The sequence below is a fragment of the Somniosus microcephalus genome, chromosome 14 (assembly GCF_052327205.1).
Source record: "Somniosus microcephalus isolate GS21.2 chromosome 14, FLI_Smic_1.0, whole genome shotgun sequence".
Lineage (NCBI taxonomy): Eukaryota > Metazoa > Chordata > Chondrichthyes > Squaliformes > Somniosidae > Somniosus > Somniosus microcephalus.
In genome coordinates this window covers 106,266,793-106,290,757 of record NC_141000.1, presented here as the reverse complement: position 1 = coordinate 106,290,757, position 23,965 = coordinate 106,266,793, and the positions used below count along the sequence as shown (strand labels likewise).

Below are 23,965 nucleotides of genomic sequence, written 5' to 3'. Positions count from 1 at the left end.
TAAAAGCTAGGCCACACACACCACTAATTAGCATCCCTTCTATTGCCTGCCCTGGGAGAGCTTGGAGCTGCCCAAGGTGAAGTCCTTAATTTAATTTAATTACATCGTTAAGACCTGTTGCAGGACTAAGCCTGGGCTTCTCCAGCTTTTCCAGGTGAAGACGTCTTCTCCCCCTGCCAGAAGACCACCATCACCAAAGACTTTTTCCATCGGAGAGTGCAACCCTGCCAACACCCACCCACCATCCTGAGTGGCAACACTGCCCTTTGCGGCCTCCCTCCTTCCCACCCCCCCACCTCTCTCTCTCTCTTTGTCTCTCTCTGCCTGTCTTTCTAAGGCACCTTAGTTTCATCTATTTTATTAATTGCCAATTGAGCAGAGGGGAGAGGCCACTCTCCCAATTTAAATCAATAAGGAGAGAGGTGTGTCCTCATTTTAATCAGCTCCCTCTGCTCAATAGAGGACAAAAAAAATATATATACACCGAGGCCATTAACACCTTCAGGCCTGTGACTTGGGGTGAGTGTAGCCCTTAAAAAAAGCACCCCAGAATGGCGACTGCGTCTTCGCCGGTGGCGGGGCCAGCCGGGACCTATGCGAGAGTGGTAGCCACGGCCACAGCTGCTCCCGCTGTTCCTGCTGCCCCGTCACCTTTTCGATTAATAACAAAAAAGCTTGGGGTGAAGAGCTACACTCACCCCACTATGACCATCGAGGCCTGCGTCAAGGCCATGGCTGGGGTTGTCGGCCCCTCAGCCATCGTCGCGGCCTCGAAAATGTATGGGAAGGCTGTGTTCTTCCTGGGGTCGGAGCGGGCGGTGTCCCTGGCTGTCGCCAAGGGGCTCACCGTGGGCGGGACCTTCCTGCCGGTGGATCCTCTCGAGGCCACCGCGCAGAGGATCATTATTTCCAACGTCCCGCCCTATGTTCCTGGTGAGCTCCTCCTTCCCCATTTGCGACAACTTGGGGAGGTGAGGTCGGGGATCACGCCCATCCCGCTCGGCTTCCGGGAGGCCAGCCTTCGCCACGTCTTCTCCTTCCGGCGCCAGCTGTTTATCCAGCTGGCGCGGGAGGAGGACACTGAAGGGGCGTTCGTCGTCCTCCACGAGGGGACCGCCTACCGCGCCTTTTGGACGTCGGACGGTGTGAGGTGCCATGCCTGCAGGGAGGTGGGGCACATCAGGAGGAACTGCCCTGCCTCCAAGGCCGCCGGATCATCTCGTGCGGCCGAGGCTGGCGCCGCCGCTGCCGCCCTTCCCCCCGGATCTGCCCACGCGTCAAGTACGTCTGATGCGCGGTTGACGTCGGGGGCCGATGCCACCAAGGCCTCCGGCGGGGGGGAGGGAGCGTGTCCGGCCGGAAAGGCGGCGCGGGGAAAAAAGAAGCACCTTAGGGCAGGTCCCCCCGTGGATGGTGAGCCCTTGCCCCTTGAGCCCCTTACACCCGCGCTCCTCGCGGAGTTGATCAGGGCAGATGTGAGCGGGAGGGGCCCCGTGCCCGAGCCTGTGGCCGCAACCGCCGCAGCGGTAATGCCAATACCTGCGGCCGGGCTCGGGCCCGAGGAACCCGACAAACCTGCTCCGCCGGAGGGAGTCGAGGAGGAGGCCTTTGCAGACATGGAGGTCTCCCTCGCTCCCTCCGTGCTAAAAAGAAGGCGCGACCCCCTGGATGAGGAGGAGGACCGGGAGGAGGAAGGTCCCTCCGAGCAGGGGGAGTCGTCGCCCGCCGCGGGTACTGCGCCCCCCCGCCCCCCCAGCGCTGTCGTCATCACCAGCGATCGGCAGGGGTCGCCTGTCCCTCGGGAGGCTGAGGCAGATGTGTCTGTCCAGCACGTGCCTCCCGGGGATGGGGATGAGACCCTGCCCGTGGGGGGGGTTGCGGAACAACCCGCGGCAGTAATTGAAGTTGACCTTTTATCGGTGTCGTTACCCCTCGCCGGGTCGGGCAGCCTGGGGGTTGGGTCGGGCGAGCTCGAGGATAATGAGCTCGCCCAATGCGACCCGGACGTCTCCCAGGGGATGCTCGTCCTGGTAGAGCTTTTAATTCAAAACCCCCCGTCCGCTGGGTCGGAGGTTGGTGGCGGGGAGGAGGATGGCCCCCTGGCTGCGTCTCTGGTGCCGGACGTACTGGAGGAGCTGGAAATTGTTCTCTCCCCGGTTTCTCCGGTCGTTCCGGCGTCTGAGGCGGAGGGGAGCTCTGAACCGCCGCCGTCTTCTGGCCCGGCACCCCTAGAGGAGCCCAGGGAGAAATCCTCTGCCGCCGATCCTGGGGGTGGGATCCGGGCGGAGGCGGGGCTGGCTGGCGCGGCCGAGTCGTTCGCTTCGCACTGCGCGGCGGACGGGTCGGCCGCTGGTGACGACCCCCTGGAGGAGGATGGGGACTCGGTGATGGGCACGGAGGACGATTCGGACTCCAGCGCCGACGTGGCGATGGATGACCTCGTGCCCCTTGCCAAGTCTCCCCTCATTTCCGTAAGGGAACTCCGGGATTTTATGGCCACGTGCCTGGGTCAGCGCAATAAGGTCCGGCTGGCCCTCGACAGGTGGTCGGAGCTGGCGCTGCTCATCGATTCCGTCCGCGCCGCCGTTAAGATCTTGGGCGCGGACGAGGGTGTGAACCCGCTCGAGCTGCGTCGGCTCACAACGTTTCTCACTGGGCTGCTGAGGAAGTGGCGGCGGACCAGCGGCTGCGCTTCCTCGCCCCGTTAGGTGTAGGTAGAGGTTGCACTATGCTTCTGACATGAAGATAACCATAGCCAGCCTCAACATCAACGGCAGCAGGGAGGCGCGCCGCAGATTCAATAACTTCTCGGTCCTTCGGGACGGGAAGTATGCGGTGTGCTTCCTGCAAGAAACCCACACCGTTCCGGGAGACGAAGCCACGTGGCTCCTGGAGTGGCAAGGAGGGGTCAGCATGAGTCACCTCTCCAACAATTCCAGCGGGGTGGCTATCTTGCTGGCCCCGCATTTTCAGCCGGAGATCTTGGGGGTCAAGGAGCACGTGCCGGGCCGCTTGCTCCATGTCACTGTTCGCCTGGGGGGCGTGCCGCTCCATCTAGTGAACGTGTACGCCCCTCAGACCAGTGCGCAGCAAGTGCGCTTCTTCGAAGAAGTGTCCGCTCTCTTGGGCTCCATCGACGTGGGCGAGTGCGTCATCCTCGGGGGGGATTTTAACTGCACCCTCGAGGCGAGGGACCGTTCGGGTCCCCCGCGAAGCCCGGCGGCGATGGAGAAGTTGAGGGACCTGGTTGGGTCCTTCGACTTGGTGGACGTCTGGCGAAATCTCCACCCCGACTCCAGCGCCTTCACTAGCGTGAGGTCTGGGGGAGGAAGGTCCAGAATCGACCGCCTCTACATTTCCCGGGCGTTCGTCTCCTGCGTTCCGGCAGCTTCCATGCGGCCGGTGCCGTGCACGGACCACCACCTGGTGTGGGCGGAGCTCGCTCCGCTGCGCGCGCGGGGGGGGTCCGTGTACTGGCATTTTAACAACCTGCTGCTGGAGGACGCACGGTTCCGGGATTCGTTTCGTCGATTCTGGGCCGACTGGAGAAGGAAGCAGGGGGGCTTCCCCTCCTTGAGGCTATGGTGGGATGTGGGCAAGGCTCACATCCGTCTCTTCTGTCAGGAGTACGCGAAGGGGTCGACCAAGAGGCGGGAGGCCCGGGTCGGGCGGTTGGAGAAGGAGGTGCTCGACCTGGAGTCCCGTCTCGGTCAGGTCGTCGAGGACCCGGCCCTGCGGAAGGTGTACGAAGAGAAGAAGGGCGCGCTGAAGGACCTGCAGCTCGTCGGGTCCCGAGGCGCGTACGTGAGGTCGCGGATCCAGCTCCTGCGGGACCTGGACCGCGGCTCCCCCTTCTTCTACTCGCTGGAAAAAAGACGGGGGGTCCGTAAGCAGCTCTTGGGGCTGCTGGCCGACGACGGATCTCTGGTCTCGGATCCGGAGGGAATCAGCGCGGAGACCCGCGCCTATTACGGGGCTCTGTTCTCTCCGGATCCGTCCAGCGAGGATGCGCGCAGAGTTTTGTGGGAGGACCTGCCGAAGGTTGGCCCGGAGGGCGCCGAAAAATTGGACGCTCCGCTAAGTCTGGCGGAGCTGACCGGCGCCCTCCGCCAGCTCTCTAGGGGAAAGTCCCCGGGGCTGGACGGGCTGACCGTGGAGTTCCACAGGGCGTTCTGGGACGTCTTGGGGGGCGACTACGCGCGGGTCCTGGGGGAAAGTTTGGCGACCGGGGAGATGCCCCTCTCTTGGCGCAGGGCGGTCATTGTCCTGCTGCCTAAGAAGGGCGATCTCCGCCTCCTTAAGAACTGGCGCCCGGTCTCCCTCCTCAGCACGGACTATAAAATCTTTGCCAGGGCCATGTCTGCTCGCCTTGGCACCGTGCTGGCCCACATGATCCACCCCGACCAGTCCTACACGGTCCCGGGCCGGACCATCCACGATAACATCCATCTGGTCCGGGACCTGGTCCACCACTCCCAGAGGGCTGGTCTGTCGGTCGCCTTCCTTTCCCTGGATCAGGAGAAGGCGTTCGACAGGGTGGATCACGAGTATCTCTTCGGGACTCTGCGCGCATTCGGGTTCGGGACGCATTTCGTCGCCCGGATCCGACTTCTGTACGCCGCCGCGGAGTGTCTGATTAAAGTTAACGGGTCCTTGACGGCGCCCCTTCGCTTCGGGAGGGGGGTGCGTCAGGGATGCCCCATGTCCGGCCAGTTATATGCCATTTGCGTGGAGCCTTTCCTGCGCCTCTTGCGGAAGAGGTTGACGGGACTGGCTCTGCAAGGGCCGGGCGTGGAGGTGGTCCTCTCGGCTTACGCCGATGACGTGCTCCTCACGGTCACGGATCCCGCTGACTTGCGGAGGATGCGGGAATGCCAGCAGATTTACTCGGACGCATCCTCCGCCAAGATCAACTGGGAGAAATGTTCCGGACTCCTGGTGGGTCAGTGGCGGGTGGACTCCCTGCCGGAGGAGTTCAGGCCTTTCGCCTGGAGCACCACGCACCTCCTCTATTTGGGAGTCTACCTTAGCCCTGCCGAGGACGCTTGGCCGGCGAACTGGCAAGAGCTGGAGGCCAAAGTCACCGCTCGCCTAGGACGCTGGACAGGACTGCTCCGAGTGTTGTCCTACAGGGGTCGAGCGCTGGTCATAAACCAGCTGGTGGCCGCCATGTTGTGGTACCGGTTGGTCACTTTGATCCCTCCCCCTGCGTTTGTCGCCAAGATTCAGAAGAAGCTCATCGACTTCTTCTGGGACAAAAGGAAGCACTGGGTCTCTGCCGCGGTTCTGTGTCTCCCGCTTAGGGAGGGCGGTCAGGCGCTGGTGTGCCTTCGCACCCAGGCTGCGACTTTCCGTCTTCAGACGCTGCAGAGATACCTGTACGTCGAGAATCCTCCGAGATGGTGTGCGCTGGCGACGTTTTTCTTCCGCCAGCTGCATGGCCTCAATTACGACACGCAGCTCCTGTTTGCGAAAGTGGGCAGCAGGCGTGCCGGCCTGCGGGAGCTGCCTGTCTTCTACCAGGAACTACTATGGGTTTGGAACTACGTCGCTTCCAGGCGGAGCTCTCCCCCGTCAGGAGCGGCGGCTCTCCTTCGGGAGCCGCTGCTCAGGAATCCGCACCTCCACGAACACGGGTTCGGGCGGCTGGCGGAGGGTAGGGCTGTGGCTGGCAAGGTGACCAGAGTCGGGGACCTGCTCGATGGCGGAGGAGCGGGCTGGATGGCGCCGGAGGAGCTGGCGCGGCGCCTGTCCTGGGCCAACGTCCAGCTTGCGGTCGAAACCATCGAATCGGTAAAAGCGGCACTGGGCCCCGACTCCACTAGGTGTATCGAGGCGGCTCAAGCACGTGGGGCGATCCCGTCCGAGCTTACCCCCGTTCGGACGGAATTCCTCATCGGCGCCCGGCCCCGAAACTCCCCTCGGGAACCGGCGCCTCACAACTTGAGCCGTCTCGAGGAAATACCCTCCGTGCCTTTTCATTCCGCGCGGAGGGGTTTCCTGTACGGGCTGCTCCTGCACACTCTCCACTTTGCCATCTTCGTCTACCGTCCGGACACGCCTTGGCGTGGCGTTTTGCCGACCGGCGGTAGCGGAGGTCCCCAATGGAGGGCTCTCTATGCGGGAGTCCTCCCTTGTTCCATCGGGGACTTGGCCTGGAGGGTGTTGCACGGAGCGGTCCCGTGCAATAAGGTTTTAAGTAGGTTCACGGACTCCCAGGCCGCCTGCATTTTTTGCGGCCTGGAGGAGTCCGTGTTTCACGTTTATATGGATTGTGAGAGGTTGCAGCCCCTCTTTCACTACTTGAAGGGGCTGCTCCTCGATTTTTGGTTGCACTTCAGTCCCACGCTCTTGATCTACGGTCACCCGGTGCGGAGGGGAGCGGACAGGTTGGAGGACCTCCTTGTGGGCCTGCTCCTGGGCCTGGCTAAAAGAGCCATCAATTGGTCCAGGCAGCGGGCGGTCGAGGGGGTCGTCCAGCCGGATTGCCTGCATCTCTTCCGCGGCCATGTTCGCGCCCGGGTGGCCCTGGAGATGGAGCACGCGGTGTCCGCCGGTGCGCTTGAGTATTTCCGCGACCGGTGGGCGCCGCGGGGACTGGAGTGCATCATCAACACGGATAACCAAATTTTAATTTGATTTGTTAAGCTTTCGTTGAACTTTTGTTTATTTACAGTCGAATTGGTTTTTTTTGGGTCCAAATAAAAGAGTACCCTCTGTTCAGTAAATACCGGTTATTATTGTTCTCCTGCAGTCCGTGTATTATTGATACTCGGGACACTACACAAAGCTTATTGAGGATGATGCCCACAGGAGTGTCATATGTAACAATGTGACTGTGGCTGGAGAGGAATGACAATTCCACAGCGACAGTGATATATAGGTTGTATCTTCTTCTTAGGCAGTCCCTCGGAACCGAGGGTGACTTGCTTCCACACTAAGTCCACATAAGTTGTATAGCCAATTTAGAAATTACTGGTTTGCTTCAACTTTTTCATTTTAAAAATGGAAACTATGTAAAAGGTGCCGGGATACATTGCAGATGACAAATTGGAAGTAATAGATCTGAATAAAAACTGTCAAAAAAAGTAAGCCAACTTTACCTCAAATAATGAAAGCGTCATATCAGACACTGCAGCTTAGTTACTTCTGTTAGAACTAGAACTCATGCAAAATACTCTCAGCTATGACAATTCAAACTACTGAAGTCCTTTTTTATTTATATCATACATATCAAATGTTTTGCACTAACTTTTGGGTCAAATTTAACTGGAACTATATTACCATGATGCTGAAAAATTTATTATCTTCATTAATTAAACATCATCCTCTGGCACTGCACAGATCAATTCCACATTCACCGTAGAATGACTGACGGACTATGTAGCAACCATATCTTGTAACAGAATGATTATGCCTATGGATAGGAAAATGTCACGTTACTTCTTCCACCTGCAGGTCCTGATCACCAATAAATTTCCCATTGTGATTTATTTTATGAAATCTAGACATTAACTTCCGATTCCTTAACCCGAGACTCTGGGGGACTTAAAGTAACCCCCTCAGCAGAAGAACACATTGTGGACTGCACAATGCAACATTCCTGTGGTTATAGATCGGTGCATCATCAGCTTACTGTGAGAACACTCGTCTATATGTATCTAGTGTGTGTCCATCATACGCCAGATGTCACATGTTGTTGCACATGCAAAACATATCTCTAACAAGTCAGTGCCAGGCACAAAGTCCGAAAGCTATAAGCAGTTCTAAATCGCCCTGTGGCTGATTTCAGCAGTTTACAACCAGATACAATTAACAGGAAATGACAATGTAGAGCAGCGGCTTTAAAGGGCCAGGCCAAGTTATTAGATGAACAGCACAAGCATGCTCCATATCCCAGGCTACCAATGGGCAACGCCATGGGACATCCACTCGGACTTTGTAAACCCAAGAAAGGCTAGGCTCGGATTTCTCCAATTACTAAATGTTACTTGTCTTGACTTTCAGACATTGGATACACTGCTTGTACTGCAGTAGCTCGTGCCAGTTCTAACCACGTGTGTAAAATCTAGATCATTGAAATTCAAATGACTTTGCTGAACCGATTAAAGAGGCAATAGTCTGAAGCCATGCTTACCCAATGGTTATGTATTTACATTTGGAGCGGAATTACTGAATTAAACTTCACAGAGTTACTCTAATCTTAGTGCACAGGAAAAATATCCACTATGGTGGGGAAACAAATTGGCGTCTTGACACAATGCCCCACTGGAACTTTTTAGTTATAAATAGTTCACAATCTAATTTCACAACAAGTAATAATTAGACATAGAAATAACATCAAAATTACAACTTTTAAAATTATTCAATTGCATAGAAGTTACATTGCAGAAATAAGCTTTTTGTAGGCAATCTATACCATGGGGTTGAGTGGAAGAGGAAAAAGAGGGAATCCATATACTAGAAAAAAAAGATGAAGGTGTCAGGATTTAAGAGCTCACAATTGTTACCATCCTCCTCCTTTATCTAATCTGCATTATTAGCAAAACATCACAAAATACGACTGAGCAATGCCAAAACAGATTCAACATCACGTCACTAAACCCATCCACTAACAAAATCAGTCAAATCAAATGCAGTGCTTCCCATTTTAAAATCATAACCCGCCCCACAAAAGTCAATGTTTATTTCTGAAAATAAGACAGTTTAAAACCTCAAATACAGATTTGCCTGGCATTCCTACGCTTTGTGTGTTAAATTTGTTTCTAAAATAAAGATGTTTATGTACCTCAGCAGCTGCACAGAGGAAGTGTTTGTTTCATCAGTCAAAAGAAAAACATTGACCCGGAATCTGCAGCCAGCCGCGAAGCGAAGCCATTTGCCGCTCGCCCCGAAGTAAGCTTAGCACAAAGATCTCGTGATCTCTGTGTCGAGAAGTTTGGGTTTTCCCCGACATTCAATTCAAATCAACGGAGTACAGTGGGGCTTCCCTCGCGCAAGCTGCTGTGTGTCAACAAGATGTCTAAGCAGCCAATCAAAATGCAGAATTCTCTCAGACAGCGAACCAGGAAGTGGGTAAGCACTTAAAATTCTAACTTTTTAAAAATGTTAGAGAGCAAAACAAAGATTGGGGCTCTCACATGGGGAAGAGGCAAACCTGAAAAACAAATAAACTTTTTAAAAAAGAGAGACTTTTTTTAAGTTTCTTAAAAATTGCAATTTTTATTAAAATGGATAAATTTCACACTGCACAAAATTAAAATTTGTTTTTCAAGCCCATAACCTTTGTCTATCAGTCAATATGCTGCTAAAACCCCAGTTACACCTAATCACTTTGGATCTAAATTTTAGCAAGGAATTTAACAGCATAATTACTGTGGAAGAGCCAAAGTTTGTGTCAGTTTCCCTGATTTGAGTGATTACACAGATTGCCAGCTCTGTGGGGGTGGTGGGGGCACAGCCCAGCCTGTGTCGGAGCAGTGAATGACTGACCGCAACTTCAGGGAGGTGCATGCGGCAAATCCCGAAGCTGCGGTCAATTTCAAAGGTGGAATGATGGCAAACGCTGCCAGTTCACCGTCATCTGGACTGCAAATTCCAGGCTAGTATTTCTTTAAAATGTGATGTTAGATGGAAACAAACTTATACAGATAAGAGAAGTAAGTGTAGAGGAACATCTAGGCAATAACAAGCACAACATAATAAGGTTTAAGATAGAGATTGAGAAGAACACAAGACAAAGACCACAGTAATAAATTGGAAAAAAAGCTGATTTTAAGAGGATGAGAATGGAACTAGAGAAAATAAACTGGAAACACTTACCAACAAAGAAATAGAACAGTGGTGGGAAACATTTAAAACAGTGATCACGAGTGTCCAGGAGAAATATATCCCACTAAAAAGCAAGAACAAACTAGCTAGTCGTGAAACACCATGGATGAATAATGAGATAAGAGCAAAATTGAAACTAAAGAAAAGGCAAAGTACACAGACAACAAGGGAAATACAAAGGAGGGTTGGACAGAAGTTTAAAAAATGATTAGGAAGGCTAAGAGAAACTACAAAATTAAATTATCAAGGAATATAAAAAGAGTGAAGTATTCTACAGACACATAAAAGAAAAATCAGGATAGGGATCAGGCTACTAAGGGATACACACAATAAACTCACCGGGCAATGCAAGAGAAATGGCAGAAATATTAAACAATTACTTGACCAGGGAGACTAACATGGTGGCCATGACATTAGAAGAAGAGATCAAAAAAGATATAAAGACATTTGAGAGAGAAAGAGGGGAGATAATTGATAAACTAATCAAACTTAGAGGATAAAACCCCTGGTCCGGAAGGATTACATCCATGCATATTAGAAGCTAAGGAAGAGATAGCAGAGGCACTATGACATATATATAAAAATTCATTAGAAATGGAATAGTGCCAGAGGACTGGTGGATAGCTAATGTGATTCCTATATATAATAAAGGAGATAGAACAAGTCCAGGGAACTATAGACCAATTCGCTTAACATCAGTGGTAGGAAAGATAATGGAATCCTTACTCAAAGATGTAATAGAAAAACATCTAGAAACTGAAAATATAATAAAGAGTAGTCAGCAAGGATTCCAAAAGGGAGCGTCATACTTGACCAACCTTAATGAATTCTTTAAGTAACAGGAAGGGTAGATAAGGGTAATGCAGCAGACATAATATATTTGCATTTCCAAAAAGCCTTCGGCAAGGTACCACATAGCAGACTCATGACTAAGGACAGAACATGGAGTCGGGACAAATAGCACAATGGATAGCAAGCTGGCTACAAAACAGGAGAGAGAGAGCGGGAGTTAAAGGTGGTTACTCAGATTGGCAAATGGTGGGAAGTGGTGTTCCACAAGGATCGGTGCCAGGACCACTGTTTTTCACCATGTAGAGAAATGATTTGGACTCGAGAATCAGAAGTACAATTTCAAAATTTACGGATGAGACCAAATTGGGGGGGTGTAGTTAATACTGAGGAGGACGGAGACAAAATACAGGAAGACATTCATAAACTTGCAGAATGGGCGTATAATTGGCAAATAAACGTCAATATAGATAAGTTTGAGGTAGTTGATTTTGGTAGGAAGAATAAGGAAGCCACATACTCCTTGGAAAATAAGTGCCGAAGTGGGATAGAGGAAGACTGGGGGTACAGAGACACAAATCACTAAAAGTAGCAAAGAAGGTTAATAAGGCCACAAAAAAGCAAACAAAGCACTGGGGTTCATTTCTAGAGGGATAGAATTGAAAAGCAGAGAAGTTATGTTAAACTTGTATAGAACCTTGGTTAGACCACACTTGGAGTGCTGTAAACAGTTCTGGTCTCCCTATTATTAAAAAAAAAGATATAGAGACACTGGAGAAGGTGCAAATAAGATTTACTAGCATGACACCAGAACGGAGATGTTATACCCATCAGGAAAGATTGAATAGGCTCGGGCTCTTTTCTCTAAAAAAAAAAGGACTGAGGGGTGACCTGATCGAGGTCTTTATGATTATGAAAGGGTTTGATAGTCGTAGAGAAGATATTTCAACTTGTGGGTGAGACCAGAACTAGGTGCCATAAATATAAGACCACCAGGACTAGTTGAGGCAACTAGCAGAGATGCTAGTAAGGGAAGTTAGATTAGCACGAGGGAGAAAGTCTAAGAAGGATATGTTGATAGGGTTAGATGAAGAAGGGTGGGAGGAGGCTCGTGTAAAGCATAAACACTGGCATGGACAGTTGGGCTGAATGGCCTGTTTTTGTGCTGTAACTACTTTGTAATCCATAACTTTATGCATTTTTCCTTTACCAGTAATCATATATATTTGATGAAAGCTAAAATGCAACTACACAAACCTTTTCAGTACAAGCATATCACTGTACTAGTTCTGAAGTGCTCCTCACATGCAGGTAGATGTCTCAGAACACTTTACAAGATGGCCAAACAACAAAAGACACCAAGGCGGGGAGAGAAAGGGATCATGGCAAGACATGGGCAGTCAAAAGCACAGCGGAGGACCAGGTTTTAAGGAAGCTCTTCAAAGTGGAGAAATGGCAAGATGAAGATACTCAAAAAGGTGGACAGTGGTTGAAAAAGCAGGGACCAACGGTGGAGCAGCGCGAGTAGGGAACAAGCAGTAACCAGGCGTTGGAGCACTGGAGGACACTTGCAGGGACGCAAGGCTAGTGAAGATCAATGGAGTAGGATGTGGGGTGGTTGGGGAAGGAACGGAAAGCAAGAATTGAAGTCAATCCGCTGCAGCATACCGAGCGAGTAGAGCTTGGAATGGACAGGGACGATGGGAGGGAGAGCTGCTGAAACTGCTTGATCAGGGTAAAACATTTCTCTGCCAATTTTACTTTTTTGTAATAAAACAAAACAGTAAGCACTGACAAACACCGATATAGTGCAACCAAAACTGGTTAAAATAAGGATCAAAAATACAAAATGAAACATCCGAAACCCAAGCTAAATGTCTTCATTCCATAAGCTAGAAGATGCAATTAACAGTACGGGGGGGGGGGGGGGGGGTAAGAAAGTATTCTGACCATGGCACTAATCCAGTCCTGGAGACCCAATAGTTATTATTTAACACTGGATTTGACAGGTGCATTTTCTACAGTTTAAGGTGCATTTTCCCTGCAACTGTAGCACAAATGCCAGAGAGTTTGGCTTTTCACTGGTGCTCATGGTACAAAAAGTTAATGCAGCCTAATTGAAGAGTCAGGACTGGCCCAGACACCAGAGTGAAGCAGTGTGAAACTGTCTAGAGGAGGAAGTCTCTCTCCAGACTCCGGTTGGGACTTAACTCCAGATTTACATCACATAAATTATATTTGGTGCAATGCAAATGCACCCTTAGTATCACTCCATAGAATTGTGCCCAAAAAAACTTATTTCCAGAATCAGATTGCCCTTAACTTCAGACTTACATTAGCCAAGTTTAACGTCTGTGTTAAGCTGAAAACATTTTTGCAACAATATCACAGAAATCACAGAAACCCCACAGTGCAGAGAGGGGCCATTTCGGCCCATCGAGCCTGCACCGACACATCCCACCCGATCCCCGTAACCCCTACACCAACACATATCCCACCCTATCCCCGTAACCCCACGTATTTAATCCCCCTAACACTAAGGGTCAATTTATCATAGCCAATCAACCTAACCCGCACATCTTTGGACTGTGGGAGGAAACCGGAGCACCCGGAGGAAACCCACGCAAACACGGGGAGAATGTGCAAACTCCACACAGACAGTCACCCGAGGCCGGATTCGAACCCGGGTCCCTGGCGCTGTGAGGCAACAGTGCTAACCACTATGCCACCGTACTTGCAATACAAATGAACTCTTAGAGTCATTGCAAAATGGAAGTAATGTTTACTTCTTTACGAGACACAAACATTCCCAACTAAAAAGGATCATTTTCAAGTCACAATATCGACATTATTCAAAATGCCTTTATCTAAAAAAAAGTTAAAATAAAACAATTGGGAAACAGCCATATACTATCCTACCAGAGAAGCATGTAAAGTTAAGGCACATGGGATGGGGGGGGGCAAGGTATTGACTTGGATAGAGAACTGGTTGGCAGACAGAAAGCAAAGAGTTGGAATAAACGGGTCTTTTTCCGAGTGGCAAGCAGTGACTAGTGGGGTACTGCAGGAATCGGTCCTAGGACCCCAGCTATTCACAATATATATTAATGATCTAGACGAGGGAACTAGATGTAATATCTCCAAATTTGCAGACGACACAAAACTGGGTGGGCGTGTGTGCTGTGAGGAGGATGCCAAGAAACTCCAGGATGATTTGGACAGGTTGGGTGATTGGGCAGAAGCATGGCAGATGCAATATAACGTGGATAAATGCGAGGTTATCCACTTTGGTGGCAAAAACAGGAAGGCAGATTATTATCTGAATGACAATAGATTGGGAGAAGGGGAAGTGCAACGAGACCTGGGTGTCCTTGTGCACCAGTCGCTGAAGGTAAGCATGCAGGTGCAGCAGGTGGTTAAGGTGGCAAATGGTATGTTGGCCTTCATAGCGAGAGGGTTAGAGTACAGGAACAAGGATGGCTTGCTGCAGTTGTACAGGGCCTTGGTGAGACCGCACCTTAAGTATTGTGTGCAGTTTTGGTCACCTTATTTGAGGAAGGATGTTCTTGCCATGGAAGGAGTTCAGCAAAGATTCACCAGGCTGATACCTGGGATGGCAGGAATGACGTATGAGGAGAGATTGGGTCGATTGGGCTTGTACTCGCTGGAGTTTAGAAGAATGAGGGGGGATCTCATTGAAACTTATAAAATTCTGACAGGACTGGACAGACTAGATGCAGGAAGGATGTTCCCAATGGTCGGGGAGTCCAGAACCAGAGGTCACAGTCTAAGGATAAGGGGTAGGCCATTTAGGACAGAAATGAGGAGGAATTTCTTCACCCAGAGAGTGGTGAACCTGTGGAATTCTCTACCACAGAAGGCAGTAGAGGCCAATACATTAAATATATTCAAGAAGGAGTTGGATATATTTCTTAAGGCTAAAGGGATCAAGGGGTATGGGGAGAAAGCAGGGACCGGGTACTGAATTTGGATGATCAGCCGTGATCGCATTGAATGGCGGAGCAGGCTCAAGGGGCCGAATGGCCTACTCCTATCTTCTATGTTTCTATGTAAAAGAAATGGTGCAAATCAATTAAAATTAATTGCAAAATGGTCCTTAACTGAAATTATTTTTTTCCCCAACTAAATTAAGGCTAGGACTAAATTTCTTATGAACAAACAAAAAAATCAAGAATGAAAAAGAGGCAAAGCTAAAACTACAATTAAAGTTATTTGTAGGACTAGAATAACATTTTGTCCATTAATCCACGTTAGGAACAGATGCTGGAAAGCAATAAAACAGGTAAACGACATCTTAAGTGGCCATTCCAGGCACAGTTTTATTATGCTTCAACATTGTGAATTGGACGTGATGTGAAACAACAGATGTGGCATTTGGTTAAACAAATTTTAGATAAGAAAAAAAATGGAGGAGAACAAAAACAGCAACCTTAGGCTAAACTTTTCCAATGCCAAAAAAAACCGAATTTATAGAGGGCCTTTCACGACCACCGGACGTCTAAAATTATAGCAAATTTGAGAACAAAAGGTCAGACTGAAAATATAATAAATAAAGTGAGACTAAAACACATTATTTCTAGGGTCAAAATCCTTGTACGAGTTAATACAAGCACAGCAGAGATCAGAGTAAAAAGCAGCAAGGCTGAACGACAGATTCACATCCTTAGGGTCCTCTTATCATCAACAATAGAATTATTAGTCTAACTTTAACTGCGGGCACCGTATGGAAACAGGACAGTAGGGCAGCTGAATGCATCAAGAATCTTCCAATATTACTGCAGCATACTTCATAGAATGGTTACAGCACGGAAGGAGGCCACTCGGCCCGTCGAGCCCGTGGCAGTTCTCTGCAAGAGCACTCCAGCTAATTCCACTCCCCCGCCCTTTCCCCGGAGCCCTGCAAATGTGTTTTTTTCCTCGTCAGGTACTTACCCAATTGCTGCTTACTGTGTGTGCATGCAAAACCAGACAGTTATCACAACAGCGCCTTTAAAAACACTGCACGCCGCCCAAGGGCCAGCTGAAGGGCAAAATAACCAGCAAATAATTGCTGTCACACAACCCGACAAAACAACAAAAAGAAACACTGAAAAGGCGAAGGGATAGGGGGATGGAAGAGTGTGTGAAAGATACAAAAACAGAGGAACCAGCTACTCACCAGACTGCATAACAACCACAAGCAGCGTGTGCAGGGGCAGAGCCTGTGGCTGTGCTCGAGCTCTGTCTGCCGAGGGGAGCTTGTTTTGGAACGTTGTGCGGGAAGCGCCGCTCGCGGGGCTTGTTTTGGAACGTTGTGCCGGCAGCGGGGCTTGTTTTAGAACGTTGTGCGGGCAGCGCCGCTTGTTTTGGAACGTTGAGCGGACAGCGACTCGCGCTGCACCAGCTGGGCAAACAGAACGCACTGACATTTCCGGGTGTCTCAACATTCCAGCGGGGAACCCACCATCAGCGCTGAAGGGGTGCTCGCTAATGTCACACGGGCTTCTGCTTCTCAAAATCGCCTCGGGAAAAGGGAGCATTCTCTGCGCGCTGCGAATCCCCCCCGCAAAAAAACAAGCTGGAAAAATACGCCCGAAATCATAATTGAACTTACGGACCACGTCGTTTTATGCCGACTTCAGATTGCTTGGTACCCGCCACCCAGCCATGTGGCAGAACCCAATCCGAGCCGATTCCAAAGGGATAGTCAGAGAGAGAGACCGACCGCACGCGAATTTCCCTTCGATAAATGGTTCGGTCCGAGTTGGCAAGTGCCAAAAGAAAACGTTGCGCTTTGCCTATCTTTCCCTGCTGCTAAAGGCGTGTTGCAGCAGCTTCCTTGCAATTGCACTGTTCCTAGATAAGAACACTTGCAAGTTTATAGTACTTCTGTCGTTTAAATCATTTCTTGGTCTCCATCTAATCACTTTACAGCTCGTTTGTTTTTCTTGTGTATGTGGGTTTTACCCTCTGTTCCTTCCTACAAGAACATAAGAAATAGGAGCAGGCCATTCGGCCCCTCGAACCTGCTCTGCCATTCAATAAGATCATGGCTGATCCAATTTTGGCCTCAATTCCATTTCCTGCCCGCTCCCCAGAACCCTTGACTCCCTTGTGCCTCAAAAATCTATCTCAGCCTTGAATATAGAGTCATAACGGCACGGAAGGAGGCCATTCCGCTCACCGAGTCCGTGCCGGCTCTTTGCAAATTCCACAGACCTACCACCCTCAGAGTGAAGAAGTTTCTCCTCATCTCAGTTTTGAAAGAGCAGCCCCTTATTCTAAGATTATGCCCCCTAGTTCTAGTTTCACCCATCATTGGGAACATCCTCACCGCATCCACCCGATCAAGCCCCTTCACAATCTTATATGTTTCAATAAGATCGCCTCTCATTCTTCTGATCTCCAATGAGTAGAGTCCCAATCTACTCAACCTCTCCTCATATGTCAAGCCCCGTCTAGCCTATCCAAACCAGTCATAATCTTGTACACCTCTATCAAATCACCCCTCAACCTCCTTTGCTCTAATGAAAACAGATCCAGCTTCTCCAACCGGTCCTTGTAGCTAAGATCCCCCATCCCCGGAACCATTCTGGTAAATCTCCTCTGCACCCGCTCAAGGGCCTTCACATCCTTCCTAAAGTGTGGTGACCAGAACTGGGCGCAATACTCCAGTTGTGGCATAACCAGCGCTTTATAAAGGTTCTGCATAACTTCTCTACTTTTGTACTCAATACCTCTATTTATGAAGCCCAAGATTCCATATGCTTTGTTAAACACATTCTCAATATGTCCTGCCACCTTCAGGGACCTATGCACATTAACTCCCAGGTCCTTCTATCCCTGCACACTCTTCAAAACTGCGCCATTAAGTGTATATTCAGAGAGAGAGAGAGAGAGAGAGAGATGGGGAGAGAGAGCGAGAGAGACAGGGACATGGGTGCATTCCCATCCACACCCCCGATAATACCCACCCTCACTGCATTCCCACCCACTCCTCCGATAATATATTCAATGACTCCGCCTCCACAGCTCTCTGGGGTAAAGAATTCCAAAGATTCACGACCCTCTGAGAGAAGAAATTCCTCCTTATCTCCGTCTTAAATGGGCAACCCCTTATTCTGAGACTATGCCCCCTCGTTCTTGACTTCCCCATGAGGGGAAACATCCTCTCTGCATCTACCCGGTCCAACCCCCTCAGAATCTTGTATGTTTCAATAAGATCACCTCTCATTCTTCTAAACTCCAATGAGTATAGGCCCAACCTTTCCACAGTCAGCTGTGACTCAGTGGATAGCACACTCACCTGAGTCAGAAGGTTGTGGGTTCAAGTCCCGCTCCAGGGACTTGCGCACTTAAAGCTAGGCTGACACTCCAGTGCAATGCTGAGGGAGTGCTGCACTGTCAGAGGTGCTGTCTTTCAGATGAGTTGTTAAACCGAGGCCCCGTCTGCTCTCTCAGGTGGATGTAAAAGATCTCATGGCATTATTTCAAAGAAGAGTTGGGGAGTTATCCCCGGTGTCCTGGCCACTATTTCATCCCCAACCAACATAACAAAAACAGATTATCTGGTCATTATCATGTTGCTGTTTATAGGACCTCGCTTTGTGCAAATTGGCTGCCACGTTTCCCACATTACAACAGTGACTACACTTCATTGGCTGTAAATCGCTTTGAGATGTCTGGTGGACGTGAAAGGTGCTATATAAATGCAAGTCTTTCTTTCATAAGACAAGCCTTCCATCCCAGGAATCAACCTAGTGAACCTTCTCTGAACTGCCTCCAATGCAAATATATCACTCCTTAAATAAGGGAACCAAAACTGTACGCAGTACTCTAGGTGTGGTCTCTGTTTCTCTCTCCACAGATGCTGCCTGACCTGCTGAGTGTTGCAATGCAAGCACGGCTTGAGAATGTTTCTTGGAGCCATCAGTATCACGTATGTTTTTCTTCTGTTTTTTTGTAGGTCTGGAGGAACCGAATGCACTTCCCACACACATATCAAATAGGTGACTGATGCATTGTTCAACAGAGAGCACTACCTCTCACTGAATAACAATATCAGCAGAATATGCATGACCAATGCCATTGTAGCACTTCCTTTTTCAAAATAAAGAGTCTTTTATGCCACCATGTGGCCATTCCACACAGCTCCTCTTCACCTGTGCCCTAATTCACCCAGTGATACTGTCTTAAACTTCACAGGGGAAAATTTCGGTATCTACCATTTTGGGGTGCTAACATCAGCTGGCCGCAAATTTTAGTGCCCGGTCGGTGCAAATTAGCGCCGCCGACCGCAAAATTCGTCTCCAGCACTCCTGGAGGTGATTGGAGCGCTAAATCAAGCGCCACACACTTCTGTTAGTGTGCTAACATCAGGGAACGGGGCGCTACCTCAGAGCGCTACTCAAGCTCAGGCGCTGTCAATTACCGAGTACTCAGACAGACTGGCGCCTTCCAGTTCTTAAAGGGGAGGGTCCATCATGCTGCACAGCCTCACCCTGATCATTGCTGCTTTTGACCTGGGCCTGCAAGGAGGTGCAATTCTTCAACCAGGAATATCATGGCTGCTCAGAGGCCCAGGGTGAGAGCTTGCCGGTTCAGCGACCAGACATTGCAGGCTCTGGTTGTGGTGGTAGAACGCTGATGGGCAGTGCTGTTCCCAGACATTGGCAGGAGGCCATTGCCATGGGAGTTTACAAGGGTGTGGAGGGAGGTTGCCCGGTACGTTTCATCAGGGAGCGTGGTCCAAAGGACTCACACGCAGTGCCGCAAGTTCAACGACCTCACTCGGGTGGTCAGGGTGAGTAGATGCTTGAAATACCTCAACATCCCACCATCTCAACCTCACTCTGTGCACAGACTGTCTAAACTGCCAAATCATCCAACAACTATGCCCATCTACTAAAACTCACATCCACATCTCACACCTTGCAGACATTAACGACTGGTCAACTATGGTAGGCACATCTGCCAAACACATGGCTGCACACTCACTCACACGCTGTCCTTTTTCTTGCAGGCCAAGCTTGCTCATAACAGGAGGGAGCAGCAATGCACAGGAGAGGGCCAGGCGGAGCTGCACCCCCTCACACAGCTGGGGGAGCAAGTGCGAGAGGTCGACCCCTTTGGAGACAGCAACGGAATGTTCATCATCTCTCCCTCCTCTCTCATACCACATTCTCCTCACAACACGAGCCGTTCCCACTTTACATCTAAGTATACTGTCTCCATTCCTTGCTCCCTTCCTGCCCCCCTGTCCTCACGTTAAACCCACTCTTGTGCCTTCCTGCTTTCAGATAGTGAGCCACCATCTGACCAGCCTGTCCCTCAGCCTCCCAGTGGCAGCGATGCGGGAGAGGATTAGGAACACCTAGCCGGAGCCTCACTTACTGCATCTCCCAAGGGTGACACATCGGATACTGGGGCCACACGGTCACTGGAGGGGAGCAGAGGGTTTGGCTCTGATGTGGGTGAAGCTCCTGGACCCAGCAGGCTGCAGCAACACCATGGGGGAAGGGAAGTTCGGGGGTGAGTGCGCGCACCAGTTCTGCTGCACAGGACTTGGATGAGGACCACGATATCACGGCAATGAACACACAGGTGATGAGCATGCACACTGAGCTCATGGGTGCAATGGCAAGGGAGCCCGAGAGTATGGATGCACTGGCTAGGAGCGTGGAGGTGTCCGCCGCCAGCACAGCTGTCGTCTGTGCGCAAACCCTCGAGTCCATCCTTGCCTCTTTGCAGAGGATGGTTGACTTGCAGGGTGAGCGTGGGAACCCAGAGCCCATGCCGTGTGCAATGGGTGAGGTGACAGCATCTATTGCAGCACAGGCCGAGGCAACGCCACAGCTTAGTGCTGGAATCGAGTCATTGGTTGGTGCCATCCAATCTCAGACTGCTCTCATGCAGTCTCAGGTTGATGACATGCAAGTGCTGGCAACTGCCATCATAGCTGGGTCGACCACTGTCCACCAGGGATCTCACAGTGCCGCAGCAGGCCAGCAATCTCTGCTCGAGCAGATTGCTCTGGATGCTGAGTTTCTGCCTAGTGGGAGTGGCAGTGTGTCGGTCGAGCAGGAAGGTGCTGCCCTCTCTCAGGATGACAGCATTCCTGCTCCCACCACGGTCACTTCGCCATTGCACTTGCCACAGCCTGTAACCCAGCCAGCCCAGACTGCTGCCACCCAGGCAGAGTTGGTGCAGTCTGCAGCCGGGCCCTCCAGGCCCAGAGCTGGTCAAGGGCGTCCTGCAAGGCCATTTGTCGTCTCAGGATCTGACATTCAGCAGCCTTCCGCCAGCCTTGCTGCAGCCACTGGGGCCAATTACGGCGGAGCAGTAGGGTTGGGAGGGAGGAAGTGTGAAGGGGAGGGAGATCATTGAAGAAGGCCCACTCACTAAAATTTTTAGACCAAATGGGGAGAGTGTTTTGTACCAAAGTTGGATGTGTTTTTAAATATATTGTTCGCTTTGTTAAGAATTATTTTGATGTGCTAAGAACCAGTTGTGTTTGTTAATAAATTGTTGTGTTTGTTTGTTCTTGGTTGTGCTTAATAAGACACAGTTGTTCAGAATAATAAAAAATGTTATTTAAACATTACAAATTTCCTCATGTTTCTCATTGGAACTTTGGCCGGTCATAGGGGCTGCGGGCTGGCTGTAATGATGTGGTTGTTGAGCCCAAATTCTATTTTCTCCCTCATTCATCGGAAGCGCTGTGTTGTGAGGCGTTCACGAACGGCCCTTGCAGAAGCAACATCGAGCACCTCCCTCCTATGTTGTTGCTGCTGCTCTTCATCCTCCTCCTCCTCCTCTCCCTCTTCCTCCTCCTGAGGAGGTCCACCAATCCCTGGTGGCAGTGGCTGGCTCCTCAGAATGGCGAGGTTGTGCAGCATGCGGCACACAACTATGAAAACCGATTCTCGATCAGGGGAGCACTGCAGGGCTCCTCCAGAGCGGTCAAGACACCGGAACCGTTGCTTCAGCACGTCGATGAGGTTCCTAGTGGCGCTATGGCTCTCATTGTATGCAAGCTCAGCAGGAGTGTTGGGGTTACGGAGCGGTGTCATCAGCCAGGTGCAGAACGGATAACCCTTGTCCCCGAGGAGCCAGCCGCGAGCTTGATGCGGTGGTTGGAAGAGGTCTGGGACACCAGACTGGCACAGGATGAATGAATTGTGGCTGCTGCCAGGATAGCGGGCATTGACGGCGAGGATGTGCTGTCTGTGGTCGTGCACCAACTGCACGTTTAGAGAGTGGTAACCTTTGCGGTTGTGAAAAACCTCTGCATTTTGATGAGGTGCCCACAGTGCCACGTGCGTGCAGTCAATGGCGCCCTGAACCATGGGGAAGTCCACTATCCCAGCAAAGCCAAATGCACGTTTATGTTGTTTGTCTCGGGTCATGGGGAATGAGATGTACATAAGAACATAAGAAATAAGAACAGAAGTAGGCCATATGGCCCCTCAAGCCTGCTCAGCCATTCAATAAGATCATGGCTAATCATCAACCTCAACTCCACTTTCTCGCCTGATCTCCATATCCCTTGATTCCCCAAGAGTCCAAAAATCTATCTACATCAGCCTTGAATATACTCAAAGACTCAGCATTCACAGCCCTCTGGAGCAGAGAATTCCAAAGATTCACAACTCTCTGAGTGAAGAAATTCCTCCTCATCTCAGTCTTAAATGGCCTACCCTTTATCCTGAGACTATGCCCCCTAGTTCTCGACACTCCAGCCAGGGGAAACAACCTCTCAGCATCTACCCTGTCCATCCCCTTCAGAATCTTGTATGTTTCAATGAGATCACCTCTCATTCTTCTACACTCCAGAGAGTATAGGCCCATTCTACACAATCTCTCATCATAGGACAGCCCTCTCATCCCAGGAGTCAATCTAGTGAATCTTTGTTGCACCGCCTCCAAGGCAAGTATATCCTTCCTTAGATAAGGAGACCAAAACTGTGCACAGTACTCCAGGTGTGGTCTCACCAAGGACCTGTACAATTGTAGCAAGACTTCCTTACTCTTATACTCCAACCCCCTTGCAATAAAGGCCAACATGCCATTTGCCTTCCTTATTGCTTGCTGTACCTGCATGCTAACTTTCTGTGTTTCTTGCACGAGGATACCCAAATCTCTCTGAACACCAACATTTGAAAGTTTTTCACCATTTAAAAAATATTCTGTTTTTCTATTCTTCCTACCAAAGTGAATAACCTCACATTTCCTGACATTATACTCCATCTGCCACCTTACTGCCCACTCACTTAGTCTATCTATATCCCTTTGCAGACTCTGTGTTCTCCTCACAGCTTACTGTCCCACCTAGCTTTGTATCATCAGCAAACTTGGATACATTACACTCGGTCCCTTCATCTAGGTCATTAATATAGATTGTAAATAATTGAGACCCCAACACTGATCCTTGCTGCACCCCACTAGTTACAGCCTGCCAAACTGAAAAAGATCAGTTTATCCCTACTCTCTGTTTTCTGTCCGTTAACCAATCCTCTATCCATGCTACTATATTACCGCCAACCCCATGAGCCCTAATCTTGTGTAATAACCTTTTATGTGGCACCTTATCGAATGCCTTTTGGAAATCCAAATATACTACATCCACTGGTTCCCCTTTATCTACCCTGCTAGTTACATCCTCAAAAAACTCGAATAAATTTGTCAAACATGATTTTCCTTTCATAAAACCATGTTGACTCTGCCTAATCGTGTTATGATTTTCTAGGTGACTTGATACCACTTCCTTAACAATGTATTCCAGCATTTTCCAGATGACTGTTGTCAGGCTAACTGGCCTGTAATCCCTTGTGTTTTCTCTCCCTCCTTTCTTGAATAGCGGTGTTACATTTGCGACCTTCCAATTCGCTGGGACCATTCCAGAATCTAGGGACTTTTGGAAGATCAAAACCAAGGCATCCACTATCTCTTCAGCCACCTCTTTTAGAACCCTAGGATGTAGGCCATCGGGTCCAGGGGATTTGTTGGCTTTCAGTCCCATTAGTTTCTCTAGCACTTTTTCTCTACTTATATTAATTACGTTAAGTTCCTCACCCTCATTAGACCCTTGGTTCCCCACCAGTTTTGGTATGCTTTTTGTGTCTTCTACTGTGAAGACAGATACAAAATATTTGTTTAACATTTCTGCCATTTCCTTATTCCCCATAATAATTTCTCCTGTCTCAGCCTCCAAGGGACCAACATTTACTTTTGCTACTTTCTTCTTTTTTACATACTTGTAACATTCTTACAATCTGCTTTTATATTTCTTGCTAGTTTTCTCCCATATTCTATTTTTTCCCTTTTTATCATTTTTTTGATCAAC

General features: G+C 49.8%; 1 protein-coding gene across 3 annotated transcripts in view; it reads right to left on the bottom strand.

Moving 5' to 3' along the window:
- dop1b (DOP1 leucine zipper like protein B) overlaps window positions 1-23,965 on the bottom strand; it is a 168,609-nt gene that overhangs the window by 134,496 nt on the left and 10,148 nt on the right. Inside the window, exon 1 of one of the 3 annotated variants that reach the window (XM_086007132.1) lies at window positions 15,800-16,255. The exons of 1 other annotated variant lie outside the window; for it this stretch is intronic. The gene's annotated coding sequence lies outside the window, so the exon portion shown is untranslated. Of the gene's footprint in view, window positions 1-15,799; window positions 16,256-23,965 lie in introns of those variants that run through there. One more of the 3 variants, XM_086007129.1, reaches the window with a different exon arrangement.